We start from the raw sequence: 26,832 nt of genomic DNA, 5'->3' as shown, positions 1-26,832 counted from the left end.
AAGACAACCACAATCAATGCTGGGCGGAAAGTGTCTGAATTTAATTTCTCAGTCGTTGGTGACGTGTTGCGTTTCTGTGTTAATAGGCCTGGCACCTGAAGTTGCAAGTGTCCAGAGCTGCTAGTGCCCATATGACTAACACTTTTTGAAAAAGTTTTAAACAAACTGCTTATATTCTTTAAATAAAAAAATGAACTTTGGGATAGAATTTAAATTGGAAAATTAAAATGTACATATATTTTTCATACAAAAGTATGAATATTCAAAGGGGCATAAGTTGATTTTATGTTAATTTCTCTGATGAGTTTTATTAAAATAAAACCTTTTAAATTTTTTTCAGGATTAAAAATAAGTTTTAAAATGAATATTTAAAAATATTATCTTCCCCGTTGTGGAAATTAAAATTATTAGCACAAATTAACATAATATTTTTAAGGTACCTTCCGTGAATTTTATAAATTAAAAAAATAAACATTACCTTACAGTTTTTTGCATTTAAGCTATCGTGTATATTTAAGCATATGTACAAGTATGTTCACCTACCATGCTTGAGGTCCTGGGTTCGATCCCTGACATGGTGGTCATGGAATATTGGTTTTAAAGGTTTTTATATACACAGCATAATTTAATTGATCATGGGCTGATCATTTTACCTTTCATGTGACAAAAATGTTCGAAATACGCTGCAAAAAGGATGTTCATTGCTACAGAAAGTTGCAGTTACAAAAATTTTCGTACACACGGTAAAATTTTGAGCGTTTAATTGCGTAGCAAAGTTTTTCAAAAATGTATGCAAAAATAATAAGAAAAAACTACTTTAAACTACGTCACAAGTTCTTCCGAATCAACTAACGATAAAATGCTGTAGCAGATAATTTGATTGGTGGGAAGCTAACTCACCAATCACCAGAACTCACTGAGTTTTTCACCTTTCTCAATCAAGAAAAAACCATGTATTTGCCCTTTCAAATCTCTAATAAGACTGGCCCTTCACAAAATTTGTAAATTAAAATACACGATTTAAATTGTAATATAGATATCTGTAATAAGTGTTACAAAATTAGCTCAGGTGAAAGTTATAAATATCTGGGTATCCACATAGATTATAGGCTAAAATGGGAAACACATATAGCTAAATTAACAGACAAAATCAGATATTTATCTTACGTTTTCCAAAGATTAAAAAATATTTTAACTTATGAAAAATTAAAAATGCTGTATTACGCTCTAATTCAGTCTTCTGTTACATACGGCATAATTGGATGGGGTGGAGTTTTGGACGCACATAGTCACCCTGTAGAAATCGCACAGAAGAGTATAGTTAAGATAATGTACAAAAAGCATAGACTATTTCCTAGTAACGAATTGTACATAGAGAGCGGGCTCCTTAATTTAAAAAAGTTACATTTATTACAATGCTTAAAATATGTACACAAAAATAGGGAATTGTTTGGCAATAATTTAAATAGGACTAGTAGCAGATCAGAAAGTGTACTGTCGGTTCCAGGATGCAAAACTAAGTTCGCACAAAGACACTCTTTCCATGTTGGTCCAAGATCTTTTAATCTCCTACCCAAGGAAATACAAAATATAGAATCCCTTCCAAAGTTTAAAGCGGCTTTGAGGACTTGGATCAGCATGGAAAATACAGATATACACCTATTGTGAAAGAGTCGTACAACAGCATATTCTAAACTTTGATGTCTTAATTACATTGTTTATGTCATTTTCCTGTTATTTCTGTATGATTTTTAATGGCATTGTCATATTTGTGTTTGTATACCAAAAAAATCACCAAAAACAATAAAAAAGGAATGGCCCACGCTCAGACGTTTAAGTCTTTGTGGGCATTTTTTCCAAATTTAAGGCTATGTTTGTTTTTAGAATATGTATTTTTTCTCTTTTTCTCTTCTAATGTTTAATAAATATAATGTATAAAATATGTAATTTAATACATGCATAATATGTAACAGTATGGAAAAATAAACAAAAAAAAAAAAAAAAAAAGTAGAAGTTGTGACGTCACGGGCGTAATACTTTTCAAAATTAAAAAAAAAATCATGGCGCTGATAAAACGATACATTAAAAATAATATACAGTAAAACTTATATTTTATAAAATGTAGGCATGCAATATGACAAAAGAGTTCACAGTTTGCGAAATTTTCGCTGGTAAAATGTGTCCATGGTTTGCGCTCTCCTAACGAATCGGAAAGCTTTACGGGCGGTTGTTTGTATTTCTGATTATGAGCTATTTGAACCAAAGTGCTAAAATTTACCTCTAGAAGATTTGAGCTAACGTGCTGTTATTTAGTAAGTGGATATAATATCTGTAAATTTTTTGAAAAATTTCTACATATGGATTTTTTACAACATTTACGAAACCATTTTGAACCGGGCATGGTCCGATGGTAAAGTTGTGGACTCACAATTCAAAGATCCGAGCTTAAAATTTTACTCTTATATCCGATTTTTCCAGCAAAAAGATAAATACGAATTTAAAGAAATGATTTAAAAATTAAAATGTTCGGATAAATAATTCAAACTCAACTTTTTAAAATAAATAAACGTGGAAATCAAGTTACACTGACATGACAGACATGTAAACTGTGAAACCTAGAAAAATTGTGAATGTTTATTTATTCATTTTTATTAGGAAAAAAAACAACAGTTTTTACATTTATTGTACACAAAAATAAGAATATATATATAAACGAAAATTGTGAAAACAGTCAATGTAAATTTTCCACAGTGTTGTATGCTATTGATTAAGTACATTAACGCTATTAAAAAAAAGCAATTTAACAATCAATAAATGTTAGGCACCTAAGTGCCTAACTTCTAAAAGTTGCACATAAAATAAAAATACATTTTTTATAAACAGTAATAAAAATAAAGTAAATAGAAAAAATATAATTTAAAATTTAAAGAAAAATAAAAAAAAGTTAAAAATAATGTAAAAGGTACAAAATATAATAATGAACATACGAGTACATACATAATTACTGATATCGTATAATTAAACGGGTGTACTGTCTATAAGGAATTTTCTATATTTCATATAGGAGAGATGAAAAATGTCTGCGTGACCGGAGATGACAATATTATAATATCATAACAACACAACAGGGAAATATGACAAACTTCGAATAACTAAAAAGATTTAGAATTATGAATTGTATTTTCAAAATCAATATAGAGAAATGTTTTAGACATAAATGTAAAAAAATAATTAAATAAAAATACGTTGCCAGAAAAATGCGACGTGTTTGGCCTTGGTTGTTGTGGCGTCCAGATTCGTGATGTTGTTCTAAACAAATTCAATGGCCAGGAACAAATAAACATAAATCGTGACGTATAAGGGGTGTGGCCAATGGAATGATCGTTTTTGCAGGAATTCTAAATTACAAATTTAAAGGCTACTAATAATTAGCAAAAAAAAAATGTTTTACTGGACAGTATTTCATAGACCTTCATTATTATTTATATGTTTTAAAAAAAAGTAATATTTCCCTATTCTATGCTCGCGTGCATTTGTTATATTTTTTTATGTAGTTTTATATCTCATCATTGACTTGGAAAGAAATGTACAAGTAGTAATAAAACAGTGAGGCATAGAATTAAGAATAGTCCAGAAGGAGCGTAGAATCATATTTGAATACATCGGACTGTGTCCGAAAATCCCCCACTATGCCCCACTTTTGCCGCGCGCATTCGTGATGTCGCCGCGTAATGTTGCACGATGGGAAAAAAATAATCATTACACAAATGTAAGGTAAAAAAAAAAACGCAATCTGTTAATGTCTCTAAAATTTTATTGTGCACGGAATTTTATTTTTATTTTACATAGAACGGATATGTTTATATTATGTTAAATAATATTTGATGTTTTAGAGATAATGTTGGTCAAATGTTCGCCACAGAGTTGTTTAATCCAAGGTCCAATTTTTATTAGTTCTCTCATTTGATGAGCCAAGTAAGCTAAAAAAAATTACGACTCTGGCAACATTAACGAAATTTCCATTTTGATTCTTCGACAATCTGACAGATGGAAAAATAATTTAATTTTTAAGTAATGCATTTGTGACAAACACATGCATTTGATAATTACACATGAAATGTGATTGCATCCTGTTTTTTTTAGATCCTAGCAGTATTTCTATACTTTAAAATGAAACAACACGGCATAGTTGAATTCAAATCAGGAGTTGCGTATTGAGCGACGTCTACAAAGAAACTAATGGGTCAAAACGTAAACCTACTTATTTTTAAGTAGTTTAGTCGCCTTTTGTTTGATGTGCGTATGCGGTTTCTAGACTATTCTTAATTCTATTCAGTGAGGATAAGTATAAATAGCCACAAACGAAATTTCCAACACTTTCAGAAAACCACGAACAAATTGAGGATATATTAAACGAGAAAGTTAAAACCAGGTTGTGGTCCTCTGGCTGGTGTCGCGGACTCACGGATCAGAGTCCTGAGGTTCGAGGTTCCTGCTTTACCACGACTTAATTTTTGCTTAAGTAATAGTGAGATATTTAAGATTCGTGAAAAATAGTTTGAATATTTAGGTAAAACAAAAAAACACAAGTTAATAAAACGTTTATAACAACAATTAATTCAAAATTGTTTTGAGTATGTCCAAATGTTTGCGGACATGCTCAATTTCCTCCTTCGAGAGTGTCTTTGATCTAAATTTGTTGCAACATAGAAGGGAAGCATTTTTTGAGAAGGGAATATGGAAGTCTAGACATTTACATGACTTATGACCTGTCATTGGCTGGTTTAAATAGCCACTTTATACACGGTGTAACATTCACCAATCTGCCAATGTTCAAACATTCACATTTCTTTGACTCTTTCATCTGTTGACTTTTGTAAAGTACTAAAACCTTTTTCATGTGGGTAAGATTCATCCGGCTGAACCAATTCATCTACTAGGCAACGCCTGAAAACAATTGTATAATTTTTATTATTCTTCTTTCTTCAACCCCCTTGGGATAGTAAATTTGTATATATTTCAACAGAACTGAAGAACATTTTATAGAAAAGAATATATATATAAAAATATAGGCAGAATGGTGAATGTTACCCTTTGTGTGAGAGACCACTTAAGCCAGACATTAATAGGTCATAAGCCCAGTAAATACCTAAACTTCTATATTCCCTTCTATTTAAACTTCTTCATATCTGTTGAAATATTATTTTTATTAAAATTTTCTCTTTTATTATTTTTTCTCTTCTTCTTCACTTTTTGGTTTCTTTATTATTTAGTCTCTGATTTTATAAAATATTTGTGGTAATATAATATGCCTGTATTATTTTATTTTTCGTCCCTACTTAACACAAACCTTTGGTCCCATGGAGTTATATTTATACATTTATAAATGTTAAATAAGCTGTTTGTAAATAAATAAATAAATTAATATATAAATGATTTTTAGAAATACTAATAAAAAAATTACTTCATATTTAATTTATTCGTCGTTAAACGTTTTGAAAGAACAGGTTTCATTTCCCTTTTCGCTGTGAAGCTTTACACTTAGGCATATATTTCTGTGTTTCAATCAGACTTCGTACTAATGAGATAAGTACTGGATTGAAAACGCTAAGACAGATATTGATCACCAGTTCCGGAGAAAATCGTTTCCATGCAGTCAGTGTAACTGAAGAAATTGAGAAATTCATTTCCAACACTTAGCATCCCCTAATTGTCGTGTAAAAGTTTCGCTTTGAAGTATCGTTAACAAAGTGAAACAAAGGTAATCAAACGAACTCCGTTATAAAAGAGTTTCAAAATCAATTTATTATAAACATTCAATTACAAAGTAATTCAGAAGGACCTATCGTTTTGGAATTGTCACTTCTCGGAAAATTTTTGCAGGGAAAAATATTCAACGTTTTCTATCACGAGCTATTTCCTTTACTAAAAGCTGACGAAAACCCCATTAGTTATATAAAAAAAATATCAATATATTTGACAATATATATCAATTAATAAATATTTATTTATTAATATATATATATATATTTTTTTTGTTTATTTTTCCATACTGTTACATATTATGCATGTATTAAATTACATATTTTATACATTATATTTATTAAACATTAGAAGAGAAAAAGAGAAAAAATACATATTCTAAAAAAAAACATAGCCTTAAATTTGGAAAAAATGCCCACAAAGACTTAAACGTCTGAGCGTGGGCCATTCCTTTTTTATTGTTTTTGATGAATTTTTTGGTATACAAACACAAATATGACAATGCCATTAAAAATCATACAGAAATAACAGGAAAATGACATAAACAATGTAATTAAGACATCAAAGTTTAGAATATGCTGTTGTACGACTCTTTCACAATAGGTGTATATCTGTATTTTCCATGCTGATCCAAGTCCCCAAAGCCGCTTTAAACTTTGGAAGGGATTCTATATTTTGTATTTCCTTGGGTAGGAGATTAAAAGATCTTGGACCAACATGGAAAGAGTGTCTCTGTGCGAACTTAGTTCTGCATCCTGGAACCGACAGTACACTTTCTGATCTGCTACTAGTCCTATATAAATTATTGCCAAACAATTCCCTATTTTTGTGTACATATTTTAAGCATTGTAATAAATATAACTTTTTTAAATTAAGGAGTCCGCTCTCTATGTACAATTCGTTACTAGGAAATAGTCTATGCTTTTTGTACATTATCTTAACTATACTCTTCTGTGCGATTTCTATAGGGTGACTATGTGCGTCCAAAACTCCACCCCATCTAATTATGCCGTATGTAACAGAAGACTGAATTAGAGCGTATATACATATGTATGTATGTGTGTGTTTATATATGTGTATATATGTATGTAGGGATATGTATGTGTGCATATTCGGGTATATATATATATATATATTGATATGGATAAAGATAATAAAAATAAAAATAATATTTGTCTGATTTATACAGCGCCATTTTTGTAAAAAATCACCTTAAGGGTGCTTTACAATTGTATACCTAAAGTTACATTCTAACTAAACTAAAGTGATATATATTATATTTCCAGATTTAAAACTAAGGGCATGATAGTCTAAAGAAATGGGATTTTAGTTGAAATCTGAACTGACTGGGACAGTCGATGATTCGTAAGATTGAAGGCAATTGGTTCCAGGCAGAGGGGCCGGCGGCGGCAAAAGCACAATCTCCAAATCTAGTGTTTAGGGAGCGCCGGATTTCGACAAGTTTTCCTCTTTTAAATCAAATGCTGACCTAAGAGTAGATTTTCTTTGACTTGTGTTTTTCCTAATACAAAGGTCCGATAGGTATTTTGGAGCCATTTTATGAAGGGGTTTAAATGCTGTCGAGCAAAGCTTGTATTTTATTCTCTCTGGGCTTTTTAACCAGTGCAAATCTCGAAGATGTTGTGAGAAGTAAGAATATTTTTTTACTCCGGTAATAAGCCTTGCTGCTGCATTGAAAACAGATTGAAGTTTATTAGTTTGATATTTTGAGAGATTTGCGTATATTCCATTACAGTAATCTAGACGCGAAACGACATAAGCATTTACAAGAGCTTTAGTTGTATCTGTAAGAATATTTCTCGGCACGGATTTGATCTGTCGGAGATGGAAGAAACCAGCACTTACCGTTTTATTAAAGATATATATATAGATATGGATACGGAAATGGAAATAGATATAGATATGTAAAGAAATAATGTTTTAATTAAACAACCTTGTGCCTATTAAATGTATACACACTTCTGTTTTAAATTTTGGTACTCCGGTTTTGTATTTATTTTTTATCTTTTAATTGTGATATCATTTACTTATTTTTTGTTTTTATTTACATTTTTCTAAATGTTATTTGAAAACATAAATAATATGTACTTTTTTTTTAGATCCTTATATTTAAGTTAGTAGTAATTATTATCATACAACTATATAGTGTTTTCATATGTTTTAATATAAAGGATCTTTACCGACAAGCTTTATAATTGGCTTAGTGAGTCCTGTAAAAAAATCTATTAAAAAAAAGTTTTAAAAAATAATAAAAATGTAATATTGTATGTAAATAATAAATAAATAAACAGAAAAAAATGAAGGTTTATGAAAATAGAGGTTTATGATTATCAGAAAAAAACCTTGTACATAATAAGCTTGGTAAATAATAAATGTAACTCCCATCTACAAACGAAATAAACCTAAGAATATATTAACGTGTACTCTATTCCAAGATTCAAAATAAATAATAATTATAATAAATTAACGAAACATGACTACCTACTAATAAATTTATTATACCATTTAAAATAAACCTTTATATAAATACACATTATCAAATTATCCATATTTCTCTATCCAGACCTAGAAACCAATTTTTTCAAACATATTGAGTTGAACCGAGTCATGATTTTATGTTTGGGTAAAACATTGAATATTTTGGGTCCTGAAAACCTGAAATTTCTTTGCTCGAATCCGGAGTTTGTGGTAGGCTCCATGACCCATCCTCTAGTTTGACTCCTGGTAGTGTGGGAGTATTCCTTTTGGAGTTTAGCGAAATAATTAACATTAACATACAAGAACTAAAATTTTGAATATAATTGCCTTGTATCTAAAATTCTGGATTCCTCAAACAACTCAACGCTGATAGTTCTGTACCTTACTGATTATACATTTTAGTAGTGGACACAGAATCGTATCCGGATAAAAATTCCGTATTATTCTGCAACTAGCATGTATAATTGAACGTAGTTATGCAGAAAGCAGTCAGTTCACACTGTTGAAAAAATGAGATATTTGTGTTATCAGGTGCAGTAAGGTCAATTATATGTTTAGCTAAAAACAGCCAGACGGCTTTCATACAAAAAACTGTAACAATCAACATTTGAAAATGGCGTCGATCACAAAAACGGCATTTCTCAATTTGCAGAAAACACCTACAACACTAGAAAAATCGTACCGTACTTTCAAAATCGTTAAAACTGGTCATATACGTAATAAAATTCTTGTAAGTAATATAAAAAAAACTAATGTGTTCATTGTTTATCAGTTGTCAAAGTCAAAAAGATGTCATACTGTTGTGTAGATTTGATTATTAATTATTATTATAAAAGTGCTAATATCTCAGATTTGCTTTTCTATGGCTGGCGGTTTTCTGCATAACTATGTTTATTTTCATGAAATATGAATAATTAATTATTATAGGGTTTGCGGGTAACATTTTAATTAGTTGTTGTTTGAATTTTTTGTAAAGCGTTAGTGTTTTACCAGAGGATGTTAAAAATATGGTAAGTTTTAGCCAACTCCGTAATAATAATAAAATGCGAATAATTTTAATTTCGTCAGTCGTAATGTTAGTCCATGATATCAACGAAATTGGTTACAACCAATTATCTGTGGCACGTTTTATGAAAAAAATATCCAAGCAAAGATGGTAGACCAAAAAAAGCAGCGGGGACAAAAAAACAACTTTGGCATAGCAAGATTGACTCCTGGGGCCCCTATTTAATGAGAAGTTACCAGTACTATTTTCAACTGTCTATTTATTTATTTAAACAAACATTTCATTTTTGACAAAATAGCATAAAAAACAATGACAAATTTTGCTTGTACTCAGAATAGGCTCAATATGCGAAGGGTTTGGCAAGCCAGAATATTGGTGTGTCTAATGTTGTAATCGGTTTCTATATAGACATATGCCTGTTATAAGGAACCGATTTGTTGCGGCAAATATGTTTATCGAATATGGTTCCAATAAACAGAAATGAAAATAATGAAATATTAAAACAGGTATGGCGCAAGAGAAAGATATAAAATATTTATTCATGATTTAATGGAATTTCGTGGTATTTAGATTACTATCTTCGTCAAATTTTATGATTCCTTACTTCCAATGTCTGTCAACCAAATCGTAATGATTTTTTCAACCCTGTTGGTTTTTTGGATTTCCAAACAATTGAAATTAGGTTATAAAGTTTATATCCGTTTTAAAGTAATGATTTTTGGAATACAACTAATTACCAAATAGTTTCTTTCTGTACTTCTAGTTTAGTGCTATTAAGCAAAATGTAATTTTATGTACAAACACGTTAATATTAATGTGTTTTTTTATCAAAACATGTTCAATTTCAGGTTACAAATGAAGATACTATTAATTTGTTTATAAAAATACATATTTTCGTACAGAAAATTAGATTTTTCTTTAAAAAGAAAATAGACGCACTATATTTGAATTATGCTATTGATATAAATTATTAAATAATATTGTGACTCTTTTAACCTACTCTCCAAAATTCCCCTTTCGCGTGACAAGAAATAAGTATTTATTCCATCTGCCAGTCTGTAGCACTAACTATGCACAACACTCTTTCCTCTATCATTCTTGCTGTAACTATTATGCTTTTTTTTCATCTCTTGATATATTTAACACGCCCCTTCATTTATTTAAAAATAAATTAAGACTGATTCTTTCTGGTTGCGATTCGATTCCACTTGCTATTAAATGATGCGCTCACTTACACACACCTGAACACTTACTCCCACATCCACACAAACATACCTATACACTTATTCGCATACAAATACACATAAACTCACCCTTTTATTGTACCACAATTTTATATGTATGATTTTTATTTAGAAACTTCGCTAGTCTGTCCTTAAACCGTATCTTTTTAATGTTATTTTATCATTGTTGACTGCTGGCTTCTGTAAAAGAAATAAATAAATAAATCTCCACTGCAATTTTGTACTCACCTTATCTTCATAAGCCAACAACGTATCTAACCTATACAAATTATAACCTCTTTGACGTGCTGTACAAAAAACGGATAGAAACGGACGCCACTAGATTTCCTTAGGTCAGTTTTCTTTATCCTTTTTTAACAGGTGTTAATTTGTTGCATATTAAACTGCTGGCAATAAATATATAATATGACAATTTCTATGGATTCTATGGATGGATTAAAAATAGGAAGCTCAAATCACATATATTGGCCAAGAAAGCAAGTCAATAATTTACTTGATTGAAAAGGCATTAGAAAACATTACTCTAGAGATATAAAAAAAAATATACAAGACCGATGTAAGACCTTTATGGATATCAAGTATGAAGTCCCTACTTTACTAAAAATATTGATCTACTGGAAAAAATAAAAATATGTGCCACGAAAATCCCCAAATAACTTAAAAGGATGCCCTACTACGGTAGATTAAAAGAACTAGGACTTACATCATTGGAAGAACGATGGAAGAAAGGTGACTTGATAGAAACTTATAAGATACTCAGTAATTACTATGACTGCCTCCTGCATGAGATGTATCAATTAAATCCTAATAACTAAAAGCTCTATCGTCCTCAATTTCACTTCAATCCCAAGTAAAATTTCCTTTCCAGCAGGGTAGTTTCAGACTGGAATAAATTGCCAAGCCTACTTGTCCATTCCATTTTAGCCAACCAGTTCAAAAATCGTTTGGATGTTTTTTTGAAGGAAGAAGAACGTGGACAAAAAACAGTTCACAAGATAAAGGCGCATCAGTAAAGGCTGCCTGCCTATAACGAATAATAATTGTAATACAAATATTGAATGCAATTAAAATACTTACCGCCTAAAAGTATCATAAATTGAAACACTATTTACACGTTTGGTATTTATTATACAGATAACTTTGTTTACATCCCATTATAATCAGTTCCCTGAAGTGGCTCTGTTTAAGGAATCGTTTGGTGAATTGTTTAATAATTTTGGAAATTCAGACAGGTGTATTTTATTTTGAGAAGCTCTTGTTCTAAATTGTTCTCTATTTAATGCAATTGTAAAAACAGCCGTAAGACACAATCCGAAGTTGGCCTAACTTTAAATACTTTGGACAGATTTTCTCATCTCCGGAAATTAGACCGAGACGTTTTCTAACAGGTTTGATGGAAAAGTTTTACGATGAGAAATAATCTGAGAAAGTGAAAAGCTAAAACAATAAAATTTTACTTTTCTCATTGAATGTAAAGATATCACTTCTTTGTGTGCGGTAAATCAAAATAATTCCCAAAGATGGCTTTATTGTTTTGTTAAGGAGTAAATTTACCCCAGCGCAGGGCTTCAAAAAATTGATTTTCTGTGAAAAAAAAATTAATGAAAGCAATAAAAAATCGAATACAAAAAAAAAGAAGGGTTTTTAAAATTAAAAATGTCGTCAAAACCCAAAACCGCAAAATATCTTTTGTACAAAGCGTTCCGCAGCTGGAAAGATTTCTCCTGTAGTTTTCAACTTAGATCAAAAAGCTATTTTTTTAAATATTTAAATGTGTACAAATAGCTATAGAGCTACACGCAGAAATTAGTAAATACCGTTTCAAAAAAAAATTGGTACAGATTTGAATGAAAATTTCCGTTTTTAAACAAAAAATCACATGAAATATTAACAATGTTTAGAGTTTGTCCAAATTTTTGTAGACAGGAATTGAATTCAACCCCCGAAGAAACTGTTAATATTCACATATTACAACAGAGATGGAGAACATTTTAAAGAAAGGTTAATATAGAAGTCAAGGCATCTACAGGGCTTATTAGCTTTCATTGGCTCGTTTAAGTGGCCATTTTAAACACTGTATAACATTCATCATGGAAGGCCTCAGTTCACACGCGAGCGCTGCGAAAATGATCACACGACGGCATTTGTTACGACTGAATTCAAGAAAAATATTATTAATTTTATACTGAGATGTATTGAAACTGTTATTTATTTATTTATTTATTAACGGACATTGTCCATGTATACAATTTATAAGGTTTAAATATTACAATAAAAGAATAGTTTAAAACATAAGGGACATCGAGACAAGATCTGGACTATTTATTTAGTGCTCGTTTAAATCGTTGTAAACTTAAACCAAAAAAGTCCAGATCCTGTCTTAAGTTAACAATGCGACAAAGGCGGGTCATTGGAGAATTGAGGCCATAGTTTGTTCTATGCTGGTCGATGAACAGTACTTCATTGTTTCTCAATCTACGAGTCGGAATATTGAATTTTACTTGTCCCAGTAATGATGGAACATCGATTATACCATTTAGTATGCCGAACATATATATGGAGTCAATATTAGTTCTACGTTTTTGTAGACTAGAAATATTTAACATTGACTCTATTTCAGCATAAGAATAATTATCTCTCTCTAGTCCAAGCATCCACGCAATTTTTCGAAGCAAGCGATGTTGGACTGATTCAATGTGATTTATGCGATTGACATAGAATGGAGACCAGACCACTGAGGCATATTCAAGAAGAGGGCGAACAGTTGAGCAATAAAGAGTTTTGATTGTACGGATATTAGTAAAATCAAAGGATATTCTGTTAATGAAGCCAAGTAATTTCAGTGATTTATTTACTGTATTATCTATATGCTCGTTGTATGTCAGTTAAAGGACAAACTAAATAAAGAAAAGGATTATTATAAAATTATATTTAAAGCACTAGCTCTGTGGTTATTTATTATAATAAAATAAATAAAACAACTTTGTTGTTAACCACTAATTTTTAAAAAAAAATTTTTCCACCGACCGGTTTCAAAGCAAACAAGCTTCTTCGTCAAGGTTTACGTAACTAATGAATCGATTCCTTTTTTATTTTTGTCATGTTCACTAAATACTACACGTGGACTACACTTCGAAATTCAGTTCGGCACTGAACTGAACTGAATTCCGAAAACGGTTAAATAAATAAATTTAATAATTATAATGTACTTGAATCTAAAAAATTGGAATAACCAGTGACCAGTTTCATAACTTTTTTGGAAGAAACAGGTCACTGGCTATTACAAATGTACGATTTTAAATATTACTCTTTTACTTCTATAATAAATTATAATTGACTTTTACCAAGAATTTTCACCAACAAACTTGATTTGTTATAATAAAAAAAACTTCTTCCCAAACCTTGAAGTGTTGAGTGTAAACCTCTAAAGTTTATGGCAAACATTTCAGGATTAAGATTAACTTTCTTTTTCTGATTTTTCACATCCCACAAAAACTTTTGTGTTTATCTTATTAAATTAGAGTTTCACTTCCGAAGAACATTATTTTTATTGAAAGTGCTTATTTATCGGATGGTTGCCTTATTCCGGGTACCCCGATATACCTTAACTGAAGACAACTGAGAAAACATACCGATCGGTAAAACATGTATCTTATCATAGCCCATTACGGTGCGAAGATAGACAGCTGTCACCCACTCGGTCGTGAAGTGTGCGACATTTACGTATTTATTTAAATAAATTATATAGTAAAACACATTTTTGTGAAATATTTTATTAATAAAGATATGTTTTTCTAGATTTATTATCAACTTTAATAACAAAACGTATGGTTTACTTCTCATAACGTGCATTATTTTGACATGTCTTCGCTCTGTCGTGTTTTTCTTGCGATTTGTAAGAAGATTCGTCTTATGCCCAATACCGGGAACCCGATAAATAGCGCGCGTTTCATAATTTAGCGTACTCAATGTAAAAAAAAAAATATACAACCAAAAAATTATTTGTTTTGAATGGAAACTTCATCACAATTGATTAATCGCAAATAAGATCCTTCAGAAATGAAAAAAGTTAAAGAAACCGTTCAAGACAAAACGATAAAATATAAGAAAATTATTGTTTGGTCAATTCAATGCCTTTTAGGTATTGAGCACTGACAATAGCAGGATTTAGAGTTTAGTGGACTGTATGGATATTGTTACTCACTTTTAAAGTTCTTCCAATTGTTTCTTATATGAAACACTTCACTAATGCTGTAGCATGGATACCGGTATCGTGTAGATGATGATGAACTGTATAATTTAGCTGTTTATAAAACACTAAACTTTACTTTGTACGGATATGCTGAAGCCCTATATGATAAAGATTTATCAGAGAGGCATGTGACTTGCTCACAGGTCGGTAGAAGCACACGAGTTTTAAAATAGGAAGGATTTGGGTAGGAAAGTAATATTTACAGTCTTATATGAGTTGCTAGTATAGAAAATGTAAAATCAGTAATTAACAATTATGAAAGAATTGATAAATGAAAATATATACAAAACCATCGCAGTAGTTCCACGTACTGCAAATACCTTAAGAAGATCATGTAAAAAATAAATTTTGTCGACAAATTTATTTCTCAAAAAGCTGGAAAAAGTTAGTTGTAGTGAGAGCAAAGACCAAACTATTATTATCGTGGACAATGATAATGATTATGATCCAATGACCGATGAAGATAAGGTAAAGTATATTTACTGTAACAAAGCGAATTCATCCTTTTTCAAATGAGAATAATTGTTAAATTGCATTTCACGCAAAAATTAGGCTCATTAGAATGTTGTCCGTATGAGCCAATTTTGATATGTAACCCCATTTGTGGTAGAGTGAACAGAAATTAAGTTTATAAAACAACGTTTGAGCTAAACATCCCGAATAAGCTGATTAGACTTGTAAGAACAACAATGAGCCCGACCATAAGTCAGGATTGATAGAGATCTCTCAAAACCTTTCCAGACGTATAATAGCCTACGACAAGGGGATCCGCTAGCATGTCTCCTATTCAATATAGCCTTAGAAAAAGTGATTAGGGAATCTCTCAGATTTCTGACAACACTCTCGTTTTTCCACAAAAGGGAAATATCACTTTTAAAAAAAAAAAATTTAAGGTAATAAAGGTCGATGAAATACTGTCCTGTAAAAAAATAAATTTGTAACTTATTAGTAGCATAAAATATATTTTTGAAAATGTGATTTTGACGGTTATTCCATTGGCCACACCCCTAAAACGTCATGATTTATGTTCATTTTTAATTCTGTTTGAAACCATTCAAGTTTTTTAAGAGCATCGTCATGAAATTTGACGTCACAACTATCAATGCCAAACATGTCGCGATTTTCTAGGGACAATTTTTTTATTTTTTTAAAGTTATTTATGAAAACATTTCTCCACAATATCCATATTGATTTCGAAAATACAATTAATTATTCTAAATCCATTTTATATATTTTCATTAGTATTCGTAGAACGTGATATTTCCCTTCTCCGGCAAAATATACGTATTTAAATGTTGTCATGTCTTCATTAACACAGCGTTAGGTTTAAATTAAAATTTTATCTTAATGAAAAAAAATACACCACAACACCTAGATTAAATGAAAAAAATATGCCTAATATTATTTTCCCTTGAAATTTACTACTTTCTCATGCAATTAATGATTTTATTTAACGGATTCTGGATTGGAAAGGACAAAGCTATCTCCTGTTTCTTTACAATCGGACTATCAGAAGGTTTTCTTTTGTTCAAATACTAGGCAAAACCACATAAAGACAATTTCCTCTTTACCCACTTTCGTAGAAATAATATTAGGTACTGTAAAATAATTGGAACATATCGCGACAAGCACAAATTCCTTCTTACACGTTCGATAATTTTAAAAATGGACTAGATTAGACCATTTCTCGATTTTTTATTTTAGATTCTTTTTTCAATAAAATATACGTGTTATTACAAAACGAGTACATTGCGTGTATGCCTGGAGAGTGAATTGGTGATGAATTTGTATTTAAAAAAATAATTTATCTATTATATTCCGATCTTTCCGGCTGTTAATTTATATCTGTTATTCATTGTTTTGATAAATGTAGATAATATTAAATAAGTTAGTATAAATATAATCTCCACCAACAAGCTACAGCAAGTGACTTGGTGGGATTTAAGTTTTAGTAAAAATATAATAATTGAAATTTAAAAAAAATGTAAAAATGTATAATTATATTATTTAAATAAAAAAAACAAAAAATGAAAGTAAGTCAAAAGTGTTGGAAAAATATGATGTAAACAATAAACTTATAGGTGCAGTATCATCTCTTTATGAGGAGAGTTCAGCGTGTGTTTGGTTTGTGATCTCAAAAGGCGTGAAACAGGGATGTGTAATGTCACCATGGTTGTTTAATTTATAAATGGACAACTGTATGAAAGAGATAGAATGTATGGAGAAAACATGGATAATTTTTCAGTAAACTGCTTGTATATATATATATATATATATATTTGGATAATTTATATAGCGCCCTTTTTTTTTAAATCACCTCAAGGGCGCTGTACAATTAATAAATATCCCAGTACGTCTTGCAGCTACAGAGCGCATGGACGGATGGGGTTCTAGTTCCTCGTTTTCAATTAAGATCAATCAAAAACTACAACAGATAGGAGCTTTATTACCAGACGTCTTGCAGCTACAGAGCGCATAGACAGTTAGAAATTAAGCCCCCATTTACACATTTCAAAAATTGACAAATAAATTGAGTGTATTAATGATACTAAAAAAAATAATAATATGAATAATAAAAAGGAGTAAGATAACAACACTCCTTGCAGCTACTAAGCGCATAGACGATTTAAATTCTAGACCCCATTTACAAAATTAAGGTTATTTAAAGTTGACATATGAAAGCTAGATAACCAATCATCGTGCAGCTACAAAGTGCATGGACGAGTGGAACTCTAGCAAAGTTCAAATGATATCAATAAATTTACAAAAAATAGAGCATAGTATGCTACGAATATTTAGCTACTATTCAGTATTCAGCATATTCAGCTCCTATTTTTAATATTCGGTATTCGGCCGAATTAAAAAAAAATCTTCATATTTGTTTATTGACGATGCAGTTCTGTTAGCAAGCAGCAAATATGAATTGCAACAAATAGTCTCCAGAAGGTGTGATGTTTGCCTGGAGAGCGAATGATATTTGAAAGGGTAAGTGAGGTTACTGACTGCATAATAAATGTTAAAAACGAATGTCTTGAACAAGTAAAAGAATTTGTGTATCTAGGAAAAAAGTTTTCAAGAGATGAAAGAATAGAAAAAATATGTTAAAAAGAGAGTGAATGCGTGCAGCAAAATAAACACTAAGCACAGTAATTGCTAATAAAAATATGTCAATCGAAGCTAAACTGCAAACACACAATGGAGTTTTAGTCCCGACACTTATGGTATGGAAGTGAAACATGGAACTGGCAGAAGAAGGATGAAAGCTGAGTTAATGTGGTCGAAATGCGATGTCTTAACCGAAGGACATGTGACGTGTGGGACAAGTGTGACGGTTCATTCTATCTGTCTATCCTTTCGGGAAAATGGCGTGATGGTAGAAGCAGTACATTATAAAGGAAAGAAAAAGTATTAAAACATATTTGTCCAGATAAACTCAATAGTTTATTATGATAAAATAAATATAAAGCAACTTTGTTTTAACCACTATTTTTTTCTTCTGCTGACCGGTTTTAAAGCTACACAAGCTTATTCATCATAGTGTAATAATAATAAAAATATTTTCCAGGAATTTTAAGAAGAAAAAAAAACATATTTACAAATCAAAAATAATATTAATACAGTTTGTACATTAAAAAATACGAGTATTTATATATAATCCCTAATAGTATAGTACAATGTGCTATGTATATTTACAATAATATTTCTTTTGTTGCGTCTATCTATGTAGGTAAACCCGTACCAAGATAGATGCAGGTTATGGCTGTTTGGTGTGGTGACGTTAGGTTATTGCAACCGCAGGCAGCACAGAAACCAAACTAATGAATTCTATCTTATTTTATTTGAACATTTGGAGCTTATAAGTCAAGTGTTTTTGTCATGTTGTTCATTTGATGTGTTAATGTATGCCTTGTAAAGTAGGCAATCATGGTTAAGCCTCTCAGGAGGCATCTGCAGTATATGGTCCAGCCAACCGTTTCACCTCCGCTTGATGTCAGTTTCCACCGGAGTTTGCTGCGTCCGTTCTCTTATTACTTCATTCTTCACAAACTCAAACCACCGCCCACCCAAGATTCGTCTGAGACACTGATTCTCAAAACTCAGTATTTTACTGTTTTTGGCCATAGTGAGGTGCCACGATTCGCATCCGTAAAGGAGAATAGGTGTTATGCAGGCGTTAAATGGGCGGCATTTGGTTTTCACTGAGTAAATATCAGATCAACATATAGCCTTCGTACCGTTGAATGTGGCGCCTGCTACTCCTAGCCGCACTCCCAGTTCCTTTTGAAAGCTGTCAACTTCTGTAACATATACTCCCAGATATTCGTCGAAACTCTCGACCCTTTAGATAATTTGGTGATAATTTTACGTAACCATAAAAAAAATATTTGTGAATAAAATAGATACAATTTTAGTAACTTGTGTTTTTTTTCATGATTTGGTGTTTGGTATTCGGCTATAGTAGCCAAATGTTCGTAGCATATCTAGTCGGTTCCACGTATTATACAAAGTTCGCCCAGGGAATATTCTTTAATCGAGTGCCTTTTCGTAATGGCGACATTTTTCTTTTATTTTATTTCCCGTCTCTTTATTCTCACATTCCTCGTAGTTTATTGATGATACCCGCAGGATAAAAAGCAAAATAAATATGCTTAGCATATAGACAATGTGTTATGGATCATATCAGGGAACTGATATTTTCATAATTTAAACATTGCATTTTCGGAAAAAATATAAAACTGAGTACTGTATATTTTAATACGAAAAAGATTCAAAAGTTTTTTGTTTAGTTTAGTTTATTATATTACAATCAAAAGTTGAATTATCTTTAAAAAATGTTATTTAGGTATGTATTTATAATATATTTTATAAAATAATATTGTAATCGTATAAAATAATTAACATATTTTTATTTACAATATTTTGAGTTTATGTAAATTTTTGTAGACAAGGACTAGATTTAATTCCCTGGGGAGCTGTTTATATTAACATATTACAACAGAGATGAAGAACATTTTTTTTATTTATTTACATTTTACATTATTTTAAAAAACCCGTTAGGGCTTCGTTAGAAATTTAATATTGTCAAGTCATTTTATGTCTCATCTAGTCTAGTTAGTTCAGTCATCATGTGCTTTTTCAGATTGATTTTAAATTTGTCTCCAGTAAAAGTTTAATTTAATTTCTTTTAAATGTTCTTCATCTCTGTTGTAATATGCTAAAATATTTATTTTGTTTTCGACACTGATAAAAAAAAAGGTAAGAAAGAAAAATCTCAACTTAATCCGATAAAACGGTTTTAAGTATTTTTTTTTAATATAAAAAAATACAAAGGTAATTAAATTCATGAATAAACGTTTCATTATTTTATGTCCACTCCCTAGTTGGAGCATATGGTGTCCACAAAGATCCTCCAAGCATCTCTGTCAGCTACCAGCTCCTGTGCATCATCTCAAGTCAGGTTCGCTTAACGTAGTTCTGACACTAACTGCCGATAAACAGTGTGCAGTGGACGTCCAGGATGTCGAGAACCTGATGCCTTGTAAAGTAGGCAAGCGTGGTTAAGGCTCTCGGGAGGCATCCGCAGCACATGGCCAAGCTAACCGTATCACCTCTGCTTGATGACAGTTGTCACCGGAGTTGGCGGCGTCCGTTTTCTCATTACTTTATTCCTCACAAAGTCAAACCACCGCACACCCAAGATTCTTCTGAGACACCTATTCTCAAAACTCAGAATTTTTCTGCTTTGGGCCCTAGTGAGGTGCCACGATTGGCATACATAGAGGAGAATAGGTGTTTTATAGGCGGAATTTGGTTTTCACTGAGTAAATATCCAATCTCCAGACAGCCTTCAGACTATTGAATGTGGCGCCTGCTTTTTCTAGCTGCACTCCTAGTTCTTTTTCCCTATACTCCTAGGTATTTGAAACTCTGGACCTTTTCGATGACTTGGTTTGACAGAGTCAGGGGATTTAAGGCATCAAGGCATGAAGTGTTACACAGTAAATAGGTTTTTGCAATATTGATTTTTAAACCCATGCATGCGGAGAGAGCCTATTTAGGCTATTTACAGTGGCCTGAGACCCCTGACTGAATCCTCAATTATAACAGCATCATCGGCCTACTCTAAGTCGCAGAGTTTTCCGGAGAAGAAATTGGATATTTCTCGATCTAGTGGGATTGACTTCCTTAAGATGAATAAAAATGTACTGGAATATATTTAAAACATTGAAAAATAAAAAATAGTGGGTGCACATAAATGCAACCACAACAAGATAAAAATACAAATAAAACAAAATAACGATAGGAAAATAAAGACAAGGCATTTTTCTGACAAACGCGTCCATTCCTTAAATAAAATATTGATTATCAATCCTCCACTAGCTCACCGTTACAATATACGAAGTAAAACATTTAACAAAATACGTTTCTACCTTTAAAGTATGCATGCGTTACTAGCTCAGAGTAATAATGCTTCAACCTATAGATAAGACCTATCACTATGTTTCATATAACGCAAGCGATGTTGGTAAGCAACAAATTAGCGGTCATTTTGTTTTATTTGACAACATAGGCATAACCGTTTTATCAGATGCTTTTGTCGCTGTGCTTGGCATTGTTTGTAAATAACTTGGATATTTACGTTATGATAAATTAAAATTGACCATGGTGAATTGCAGTATGTTTGGTTGCAGCAGTAGGAGTGTCAAAGGTGTGAAGGAGTCAGATTTCACAGGTAATTGATTTCGAATATTTTCCCATGATTAACATTGATTTTTGGCATTTATTCTCCCAACACGTGTATTATGTTGCTTAAAAACTTTCCTTATATCAACATAATTACTTCGAATACTATTTTTTCTCAATTTAGGAGATTAATTTGTGATTTAAAGTATTTTAACAGTTGATTACGGGAAATATGCCGGAGCCGCACTAGGCATCCATATAAAGTTTTGAGTTTTTATCGAGTAGAGGTCGATTTAAAATTTACTTGAAAATAACAACGTTAACCTTGAAATTGTATCTAAAATGACGTGTCCAAATTTCAGGCCGCTACGACTCGCCGTTTCGGAGATGTGACGGACAAACAAACAGACTAAACACAGAACTTTGGTTCCATGGAGTTGGCATTTATGTCTCAATAAATAAAACATAAGTATATTATGAATAAAATGAATAAATAAATAAAAAAATAAACACACACATATATTTTCAATTTTATAAAATAAATTAGGCGAATTATAGAAAAATAAATTGGAATAACCCTGCAATAATAAATTCACAGGTACATATTTAAGTGTAATTACAATGAAAATTAATATCCATTTGGCAGTTTTTGACCTAATTACGGTCCATTGTTTTGCCGCAAACTGTAGCTAACTTAATACCCAATATTCATAGAATGGTTTTCCTACGTTTGGGCTCCTCTACAGCTTAACGCATTATTACTCTGAGGTTACTAGCCTGTTATTTTTAAATAACTCTATACGTTTTTCAATATCCATCAAATTTTAATAAATTATGAACATAATTTAGACTACAAACTAATACTGTATTTGTAATTCGCAAGCTTTCGACCTTTTCAGCCGGTCACGTGGGAAGATATAATCGAAAAAGCTTCATGTAACATGTGTTTACACGTCCGTTGATCACGTAACTTTGCTATTTTTTTGCATTATTTTCTCCCCTGAATTATACTAAGTCCCTAACCTACTGTTTGTCCGAAATTGCCTTACATTGCGAAAATATGTGTAGACCGTAATAAATTCACATGTAGAAAAAACATAAATATTTGCTAGCAGATTTTTTACACGGTATAAAGTAGTTATAAATATTGTCAATATTTTGTGTTTTTCAAATTTTTTGTAGACTAACATTTGATTTCACCCCATAAAGGTTATTCGAATAAACATATTACAACATCATCATCATTCCCTTTCCGTACCTAATGGTGCATAGGGCACTGCAGTGGTTTACCATTCGCAGTGTATTTACTTATTTATATATACGCCCAATGGGCATTTTTAAGGACATACTTTTGCATAAAAAATTATTACAAAGGAAAGTAGAAAGACACAATGGTATATATAGTAGACTCAGTGAGAGTGTAAACGGGAGAAAGGTGTTTATAATTGAATTTGATTCATTGATCGTTTGAAAGAAGACAATTTGTTATCAAAGAAATCATGACTGGTATGTTTTTTGGCAGATCTAAGATTTCTTAGTTAGTTCTATGGTTAGTGGTATGAAAGAGTAAGTTTTTATGAAAGAGTATCCTCTCTGCCTACCCTTACAGAGAAACGGCGTGATGGTTTGTTGTAACAAACACGAGTATTAACTTATGTTCAAAATTAAAGAAGCATTGTATGGAATAAAATAAATTAAGAATATAAGACAGTTTTACGACTAATTATAGGTATAATAAAAATTTAGATACGTAAGAAATGTAACAAAATTACAGTTCATTAGATATTAATATACTACAACAGAGATGGTTAATATTTAAGTGATGGAAATATAGACGTCTAGGCATCTATAAGGCTTATGACCTGTCTTTGGCTGGTTTGTGGGTGAAATAATTCAATCAGATGAATGTCACTCACATCAATGAAGGTTTTAGGTCTTTAACTTCACGAACATCAACAGATAGAAGAATTAAAGGAATAAAGATGTGTAAATATAGCAGAATGGTGAATTATTTATTTATTTTACTTTTTGTACATAATGTTATTTGTACATTGGCGGCCTCTTGCCAAATGGCAATTTCTTCCAACCAACCAATAAAATAAAAGATTTATTTTTATAATCCAAGTAACAGAACATAATCAATAGAAAGAAAAAAAAAAGCCAAAGATATATAAACATAGAAATAAACGTATTTGTTTATAAATTACCTTAAATCAAAACTTTTACTCAACTGGAAAAAGGAAAAAAGAAGGAAAAGGAAAGGAGGAGAGATTAAGGAAGAAAAAGGAGATGTTTCTTCAGACGTGATTTAAACAGAGATAATGTAGTAACATCTTTGATGGTGGATGGGAGATGACACAGTCGAGCCGCATGAACACTATATGAGTTACAGAAGAAAGAGGAATTGTGGATGGGAATTAAGAGAGTGCCTTGAGAATGAGAACGAAGAGGTAAACCATGAACTGATAAGCGTTGAAATTTTTCACACAGGTATATAGGAGCGTTAGGACTATGAAGTACATTGAACAGAAGTGAGAGGGGGTGATGGTCTCTACGCTGTCTAATTTTGAGCTATTTCAGTTGCCTACGATAATCAGAAATGTGATCATATTTCCTAAGACCAAAAATGTACCTTATGCATGTATTCTGATGTCGTTCAAGTTTATCGAGTTGCTCACAGCTTAAATCAGTCATGGAAACATCAGCATAATCTAGAATGGGTAGTAGTAATGCTTGTGCAAGGGTGTATTTATGGGTAAGAATTTTTGCAACCTTCTAAGTGAGTGTAGATTGAAAAATATTTTGCGGCTTAATTTATTAGTATGAGAATTACACAGTGGTAAAGTGACCACTTAAACCAGCCAATAACAGGTCACACGCCATGTAGATGCCTAGATTTCTATATTTCCTTCTCTAAAATGTTCTCCATTCCTGCTGTAGTATTATATTAACAGCTTCCTAGGGGGTTGAATCAAGTATATGTCTTAAAAAAATTGGACAAAAAAAAACTAAAAATATTGCTGTAACATTAAACACAACAAAAAAATATATAAAGATTTATTAAATAAGGAAAGAAAATAAAGGTACAATAAATAATTTTTAAAAAACCTTTCAGGTACATTAGCGTCAAGTTATTTGAGGAATATGAGATCTTAGACAAAATGCAATTATATATATTTAGAATAATAATGTTTGTGAAAGCAAATTATTCTATATAATCCCAAAAAGAACTCTCACACACTACCAGAAGTTAAACTAGAAGATGGGTCATGGGGTTTACCACAAACTAAGAATTCGGAGAAAAAAATTTCAGGATTCTGGGCCCCAAAATTTTTAATACGTTACTCGAATATTGCAAAACCATGACCCAGATTCAATTGAATAAATTAAAAAAAAATGGTTACTGGGTTTAGGTAGAGAAAAATATGAAAATTACTCAAAAACATTCTTCAATAATAAATGGTATAAATTATTATTGGATAACAGTAAAATTAATTAACTCGTAGATAGTAATAGTATTGTTTATTTTGCATAAAAATGTCTGCCTTAAAACAGGTTGTACCTAGTTAGGCAGACTAGATATGATCCAGAGAAATTTATCAGCTAAGTGTGTATGTAGTAGATAAATAAATTGTTATTTTGGTTTATAAACCACGAAGATTATTATAAATAAGGTAGTGAATTAAATGAATTAATGAGCGCATAATATAAAAAATAATAAAATATTCTTAAGGCTAGTTTATTAAAATTCAGTAAATGAATAAGATAAAACTCCAGAGGTTAAAGCACAAGAAGAGTCGTTAATTTTAGATTTTAAATAGCTACCGCTCCAATTTGTTATCGAATTTCGCATATTTATATGCAAAGGTTGTTGCAAACGCAATGGCCATCGGCCATCCAGTAATGATAACGTGAAAATCTACATAATGTGTCACAAAGGGTTGAAAACAAAGCCTTCTTCATATTTTCTCCATTAATAATAATTACTTAACGAAGGGTCGAGTACCAACCTTTATTTTATCAGGGGAGGGTACCAGATTACCCTTATTTCAATAACCAAAAACGTGCGTTCCATTTAAAGATCGTTCATATTCATTTAACTCAATTTAGTGAGGCATTAAAACGAAATGCCAATTATTCATCTTTTGCATAATGCCAATGGGTACGAATCCTGACAACTTAGTAAAACTCAAAACTTCAAACTTTTGAGTTATGAGGAGAATATTAGGCATGCGGCGCGGCGGTTCGATTTTATTACTAACATTGCCCGAGTCAAAGTAAGAGAACGGACGCAGCAGCTTCTTATTACGAGTGTTTTGAGGGAGCGACGGTGGACTTGGCTTAGACACGTGCTGCAGATGCTTCAGGAGAGCCTTAACCCAAGTTGCCTTTTTTTCATACCTACGGGTCCTGAAAGATCTCCAATGACGATCTTCCCTCCCTGGGAAATCCCGTGCCTAGGAATACATTTTGCAAGTTTTTGACAAAGTATTTCACTTTTTAATTTAACTTCATATGTTTACTATATGTAGGTACAATAGAATTCAGTTTTTTAAATCTATTTTTTTTTCTTCAGTGTTGGTATAATTTACACCCTAATTGAAAGTCATACAAATGAATAATCAAAACAACAAAAAGAGATAGTCAGGTTTTAATAAATAACTACACACTCTAAAAATAATCAAAAAAATTACCACAAATAAAATAATATTGTCAGTTACATTTACTGCTATCTTCCATGTACTCATTTAGTCCATAATAAGCATTTTTTAGAAGTACACCTTTTATGTTTTTTTTAAAATTATTGTCCGTCATAATTAGGACATTGTCAGGTATTCTATTGTAGAAGCGTACGCAGTGCGCCACAATGATGTGCTTATATAATTTAGTTTTAATTTCGGGATAACAAAATTGTCTTTATTTATTTATTTATTCATTCAAAATTAAACTAGTTTAAATATTAATGAACTTATTAAGGCTTTTTAGGCTATGCCTGTGTCAACCCCCAATAAATAACAATAAAAATACATAGCAAAATTAATTAGGTTGAATTATAATAACATGTGATGCAATTGAACAACAATCTAGAAAAAAAGGTATAAGTAATAAATAATAAAATTCCAAAGAATACAATGCAAAAAAGATAATCAGAAATATTTTTTAAAACATAAATTATACAAATTAAGAATCACACATAATCAAATATACAAAATAATGGTATCATTAAAATCAAAAAAATAATGGTATCATTAAAATCAACAAAATAATGGTAAAATATAGTAGTATTGAAAAAAAAACTAAATAAGAGTATCATTGAAATCAGCAGAAAAAAAATGTATGTATAAAAACATAATTGAAATGATAATTGAGATATGTTTTCTAGA

This window comes from Micrasema longulum, unplaced genomic scaffold (assembly GCF_059751315.1).
Source record: "Micrasema longulum isolate JH-2025_06_02 unplaced genomic scaffold, ASM5975131v1 h1tg000678l, whole genome shotgun sequence".
In the NCBI taxonomy this organism is placed as follows: Eukaryota; Metazoa; Arthropoda; class Insecta; order Trichoptera; family Brachycentridae; genus Micrasema; species Micrasema longulum.
This window is presented reverse-complemented; position numbering follows the sequence as displayed.